The sequence below is a fragment of the Etheostoma spectabile genome, chromosome 11, assembly GCF_008692095.1.
Source record: "Etheostoma spectabile isolate EspeVRDwgs_2016 chromosome 11, UIUC_Espe_1.0, whole genome shotgun sequence".
NCBI classification, from domain to species: Eukaryota; Metazoa; Chordata; class Actinopteri; order Perciformes; family Percidae; genus Etheostoma; species Etheostoma spectabile.
In genome coordinates this window covers 19663617-19670542 of record NC_045743.1, presented here as the reverse complement: position 1 = coordinate 19670542, position 6926 = coordinate 19663617, and the positions used below count along the sequence as shown (strand labels likewise).

The window sequence follows — 6926 nt, the reverse complement described above, 5'->3', positions numbered from 1 at the left end:
CTTAAGTACATTATTGCTGTGAATGTACTTACATTTGAGCACTGATAGACAGGGTCTCTTTTTATTCAGATCTCTGAAGAGATCCTTCCATAATGTTGTCAGACACTTTATTATCTATTAATCTGTGCCTGTCTGCGGCAAAATAGCACTTTTAAGGTAAATACAAGCTGGACAATTGTCTTATTAACTTAAATTTAAGATTGTGTCTCCGCTGCAGACTGCAGCGATCTCGCTTACTACTGGACAAATGTCAAAGATTGTTGTTCCATCGGTCACTTAGACTCAAAAACATAGAAAGATAGGGTGGAAAAAGTATTTACCCTTTAAGTTTCGAAAAAAAGGTTGTGTTTTGGATTTAAAACATTAATTTCCTAGGTGAAAGTATTTAGTTTTCTAAGTTTTTTAGTGTCTAAGTGGTGTTGCCATAGCTAGCTGTCAAATATGGCGGCCGTTCTGCACATGCATGACTCACATTATGTAGGCACTCGCATCGTATAGGCACTCGCATCGTATAGGGACTCGCATCGTGTAGGGGACTCACATCGCGTAGGGGAATGCATTGTGTAGGGAACTCGCATCGTGTAGGGTACTCGCATCGTGTAGGGACTCACATCGTGTGGGTACTCCCATCGCGTAGGAGACTTCCATCGCGTAGGGGACTCACATCGCGTAGGGGACTCACATCGCGTAGGGACTCGCATCGTGTAGGGTACTCGCATCGTGTAGGGACTCGCATCGTGTAGGGTACTCCCATCGCGTAGGAGACTCCCATCGCGTAGGAGACTCCCATCGCGTAGGGGACTCCCATCGCGTAGGGGACTCACATCGCGTAGGGACTCGCATCGTGTAGGGTACTCGCATCGTGTAGGGACTCGCATCGTGTAGGGTACTCCCATCGCGTAGGGACTCACTTTGTGTAGGGGACTCGCATCGCGTAGGAACTCCCATTGCGTAGGGACTCCCATCGCGTAGGGACTCGCATCTTATAGGGACTTGCATCGTGTAGGGACTCGCATCGTGTAGGGTACTCGCATCGTGTAGGGTACTCGCATCGCGTAGGGGACTCGCATCGTGTAGGGTACTTGCATTGTGTAGGGTACTCGCATCGTGTAGGGGACTTGCATTGCGTAGGAGACTCGCATCGCGTAGGGGACTCACATCGCGTAGGGACTCGCATCGTGTATGGACTCACATCGCGTAGGGACTCGCATTCTGTAGGGACTCACATCATGCAGGGGACTCACATCGCGCGGGTGCATGCGTGAATAGTGAAAATCAATAGCAGTGCATTTAAGTTAATCCTAGAAAGTTACCGAGAACTGTGTGTGAAAGAGGCTTAAAGTATATACAGTACATATACACTGTTAGAAATGTTGGTAGAAATACAAGCTAATCTATTGTGTTAATATGAAGAAATTGATTTTTCACAGGTGTTTTTCCATATTTAGAACATAAATGTTTTTTTAAAGGTACAGAGAAATCGACATAATTTTCCGTGTTTTGGATTAACAGAAATTACCGTCAGTCATGCAGTTCCTGACTGCAGAGATCCAGAGTTTCTCTCGGACGCGGCTGAGGAAGCAGTGCACCCGCGTGACGTCACTGAGCGGCCGACGCATCATCGAGACCTGGAAGGGTTCTACCATCACTGTGGTGGAAGACCCTGTCCCCCCGGAGAAGATCCTGGGATACGTCCCCGACACTTCCTGGGACCTGCAGGTCGGCATCGTCAAGCCCTACCTGCTGCTGGGTAAGTGTACGTCCAAGGTAATGACTCAGGCTACGTTTACATTGCTACGTTTGGGTTTTAAAACCTTGCGTTCACACTGCTCCGGTGTTTCAGAGCCCTAAACCGGAGACATTTGCTGTTTTGTCGGTTGAACTTGACTGCCACGGCCGCTGAAAGGGCCGACTGCTCTGTAATCGGCTCACAGTCACCGTTTGTTTGTTAAATTCCACAGTCCAAATGGCAAAACATAAAGCGTAACTCACACCAAAATGCAACCTAGGGTCCTTTTGTGAATGTACCTGAGTCAAACTTTTGTTTAAAAGCATAATTAGGATGGAAGCGCCACTTTTAAGATTTAACATATTCTCATTTTTCGATCAAATGGTCTTTTGAATAAGAGAGCTAGGGGCGCTACTATGATAGCACCAAAATCCCTATTTTTAAACCACTAAGAAGGCTCGACACAACATGAGACTTTGCTCCGAGTCTCACCAGGGGCTCCACACATGAACTCAGCACTGAGAACATTGGTTGTGTACACAGAGATCATTAAAAACGGTTTTGAGCAACTCTCGTTAGCAGTGGTTGTTTACGCTATCCGCCATTTTCCCAGTCAAAATAGGTGATCTCCGAATGCGGATGAACGGACTCCATAGGAGGAAATGTCATGCTAATACGAAGCACTACAAGTTCAAAATGGTGTTTCACTAACAAGAAAACAACAAATTATCCGTGCATTCATATGGAACATCTTTACTCTCCTCCCTCGACTGGCGAGATGGACTGCGCCCGGAAAAACAACAGCTACGGTGAGTTGTTGAAAACCTTTTTAGTAAACTCTGTGTACACAACCAAAGTTGTCAATGCTGAGTTCATCTTCCATCCTAAATATGCTTTTAAACAAAAGTTTGAAACTCACAAAAAGATGCATTTTGGCGCGAGTTACCCTTTCATTGTCATGTGACTGACCGTCACGTGGGCAGTTGCATAATTTCGTGAGATATCAAAAAACTAGTGTGCAGAAGCTTTTGTACAATCTTCCTCATTTGCTTAAAGTTGAATCCAGCTACTTTATGCAAATAAGTAGCGGCCGGCTCAGCCTCTCAAAAGCTGTCAAAAATCTTTTAAACTGACCTTTGTTGATGAAGAGAGATTCAGCAACTGCACGGCCTATTTCTTGCTTAAAAATGTTTCATAAACAAGTTTTGGTGAATTGTTTTTGTTAAAATACGAGATTGTATTCTAAACGAGCCGCCATCATGGTCTGTTTTGAAATCCGTGAGCAGCCAGCCCCACATGATGCATTCGTCCAAGCAGCTGCAGCCATCGGTTGTAGGAGGGCGGAGACTTTTGGCAAGGCCACCAGCATGCAATCCAACTAGTGAAACCAATTTAATTTGATTTTATTTATAGTATCAATTCATAACAAGAGTTATCTTGAGACACTTTACAGATAGAGTAGGTCTAGACCACACTCTATAATTTACAATGACCCAACAGGTCTAGTAGTTTCTTCCAGAGCAAGCGACAGTGCGACAGTGGCGAGGAAAAACTTCCTTTTAGGAAGAAACCTGGGACAGACCCAGACCCAGGCCCAGACCCAGGCCCAGACCCAGGCCCAGACCCAGACCCAGGCTCTTGGTAGGCGGTGCCTGACGACCGGTTGGGGGGGGGGTGAAATGAAGAGTGGCAAAAACAGTCCCAATAAAAGATAATGGAACAGTGACTAGAAATAGTAGTTTTTAGTAGTTCATGGCATAGCAGGATACTGCAGAGTGCAGCAGGATGTAACAGGGCATCGGAGGACGTGTAGCAGGACCACGGCGACAGCTGCACCATGTATCATGGAACATGCCACAGTCGGAGTATGCACGCTGCCTCTTGTTAATGTCCAGCATGCGAGAATGTTGATGAGATATTTTGGTTTGGTTGTGTTAGTTTAAGCTGAGATTAGTTCTTTTACTGCAGCTAAAAACACGTGTGTGCACAAGGATCGCTTTTGGCTCAAAACTCCGCTTAAAAACCAAAACATAGCGATGTAAGTGTTGCCTTAATGAGAAGTAAGCACAGTAAACCATAACCCCAAATCCTGTGAGAACCAGCAGAAACTTGTTTGAATAAATTTGAGTGGAAAAAAACAAGTTTTGTATGAAACGTTGGATGTGGGAGATATTTTGATCAAGACCTGTACACTTTCGGTTTGAAAGCTGTTTCCTGCAGAGTTTTTAAAGTAGTAATACTTCAAATACCCCCCGCGGTCCTGCAAGTCACGTTTAACTGCCACAGCTCAGGGCAGAGGGTAAGATGAGCCCAGGCGTGGGGGAGGACGGGGAGGGGGGTGGGGGGGTGACAGGGGTGACAGGTGACAATTTGACCCTGTGACCCTGGATGGCCAACTAACTGTCTGTGTGCCTCTGTTGTGTGTGTGTGTGGTTGTGTGTAGGTTCTCAAGATCTGCACGACTTTGGCACTCTGAAAAACACAAGGTGAGATATTTTTTTTTTGTCACCAACATTAGATCTTGGTAGAAGCATGCTGCGTTATATTACGGGGGGGGGGGGGGGGGGGGGGGGGGGGGGGGGGGGGGGGGGGGGGGGGGGCCGGGGGGGTAATAATCCATTTGGCTTTTCCTGAAGTTTTAGTCTCATTTTCTGCCGCTTTTCTCAATAAATGTCATGGGACCTCCCTAAATGGTTGAAGATCTCAACCCCCGCCACCACCCCCCCAATGTTGAACCCAAAGTTACGCCCTTGACTGACGCTGATGAAATTTACTCCTTAGGTATTGCAATTGGGTAAGGAAAGACTAAGCGTTTCTATTGGTGCCTGAAAAGTATTAAATTCAGTACCCAGTCCTACTTATTATTTCATATTCTCTTCACATAGTGCAGCCCGAATGCAGACGTCTCAGACATGATGTGGCGATGTCAAAAAGCCAAAATTAAGGAAGTGAAAATGTGATTAGGCGTGCCTCACCTTTCACTCCCGGGTTATCGAGATAAAGTGTGCTGCTCTTCCTCCTCTTCAGGTGTCTCACATCCTGAACGTGGCCTTCGGGGTGGAGAACGCGTTCCCTGACCTGTTCATCTATAAGACCGTCAGTATTCTGGATCATCCCGACGCGGACCTGCTGCTTCACATCCAGGACTGCTGTGACTTCATCCAGCAGGCTCGCAACGAGGTAACTCGCACATCACTACCGGCAGTCCTAAAACCAAAAGAGTGATATGAAACCGAGCAGCTAATCCTCACAGGGTTTTTTTTTCTGGGAAGATTATTTGAAACAATCGCTCATCTTGCATTTCCCCTGACGGTCTGAAGTCGCTACATTTGTCCCTAGTCGCTTTTTAGAAATAAAGTCAAGTAAGAGGGTCTGAAATGTCGCCAAGTTGGCAACACTGTTGTAGGGTAAGGTCTGGCTACACCACATTGGCATTCTGGGATAGGAGAAAAAACAACATTCTGGGTTGTTTGCATTTCTTCTTGCAAAATAAAATGACACATACAACAAAGGCATTGATTCCACAAGGGGAAATGACCTTTTTGGCACCTTGCTAACACATATAAGATAAGAAGACATTTTAGAGAGACTGGAAACCAAAAATAGAGGTGAGAGGTGAAACCGGAAGGACCGAATCGAGTCCAACACGAAACAACCCATCCATAAAGCCAAAGGATTGTGGGAAGAAGGAGACGGATGTAAGAGTCTTAGAATGAGGGTTGACACGTGACACATGTTTCTCTCCTCTCTCCCGTTGTTGAATTATAGATGTTTAGTTTTGTTCATGTTTTATTAAACTGCGCACAGATCAGATCTCAGTGCCATACAAGCTTTAGCGGCGAGACCTGCGGCTCACTTTAAGATGACACCACACACACATACACACACAAACGCACACACACACACGCACACACACATCACACATACGCACACACATAAACGCACGCACAGATGCGCGCACGCACGCACGCACGCACGCACGCACGCACGCACACACACACACACACACACACACACACACACACACACACACATACACACACACACACAGCAGCAAGTGATTAGAGGTGTATGATTACAGGATGTGTGTGTGTGTGTGTGTTCATTATGATCTGTTTCTGTGTGTGGGTGTAGTAATTCCAGCCCTGATAATCAAACTGATGCTTTTACTTTGAAATGAAGGGTCAGATTACCCAGCAGGCCATCTGGCTAGTAATGATCCTCACATATTGGCGCTGCCATGACAACGACAGCATCATGACTGCAGTGGTCGACACACTACATGTGTTTTGGGGCTTTTGTACGACAGTTTGCAGCATTATGACACAACTTACAGCTCAGGTTTTTGCAAGAAAAGGGCCTGAAGTTTTACTCAAATATTCAATAGATTCTGAGCTTATTTTTATTTATTTTTTAAGATTAGTTTTTGGGCATTTTAGGCCTTTATTTATAGGACAGCTGAAGACATGAAAGGGGGGAGAGAGGGGGTAAAAAGTACCCCAAACTTCAGTTTACTCAAAGGCTTTGAGTTTGGTTACTTTGCAGCCAAAAACTTTGGCCTTTTGGAAATTCAGGAAAAGGTGCACCACCAAAGTATTTTACTGTACCCGATATACCCAAAGTTTTTCTGACTTAATTTTTCTGTTATATACTGAAATTTTTGAGCCATTTCCTAACCAATCTGTACCTGTATGTAGTCCAATTTTCTATCAACTTTTGTTTTGTTTTGGTGCTTACCCTAATTTTTGACTTATTTAAATCCAGATTTTAACACAATATTCTGGTCTGGGTTTAGCTGAATGTTTAGGTTTGTACATCAAAATTCACAAAAGTTTTGGGTCACGGTTTTTGGTTTCCCTAAGGAATTAAAACAAATGTAGCCCAACTTGAATCTCAACTGTTTTGTCTCCGAGACATTCTGAGTAAAGCTTTTGTCTTTTTGGTTGAAACCAGTTTGGTTCTGGCTGCAGTGAGCGTCACGCTCGGCCGGATAACTGGGACACAGCTGTGGTGTAAAGCTTCCATGAGAGGGAAAACAGCAGCTGTAATGGAGACGCTAATGGCCCACAAACAAAACAAGTCATCTATTAACTAAAGAGCACGTTAATGACGGAGCTCGTCATGGTGTTGGGCTGCAGCTCACCCGGCTCTCTGACGGTCTGTAGAGCCATCTAGTGTTCAGAGAGCGTCACTGCTG

At 45.3% G+C, this 6926-nt stretch overlaps 1 pseudogene; it reads left to right on the top strand.

Moving 5' to 3' along the window:
* Nucleotides 1-6926, top strand: part of LOC116697906 (dual specificity protein phosphatase 19-like) — a 40866-nt pseudogene that overhangs the window by 31189 nt on the left and 2751 nt on the right.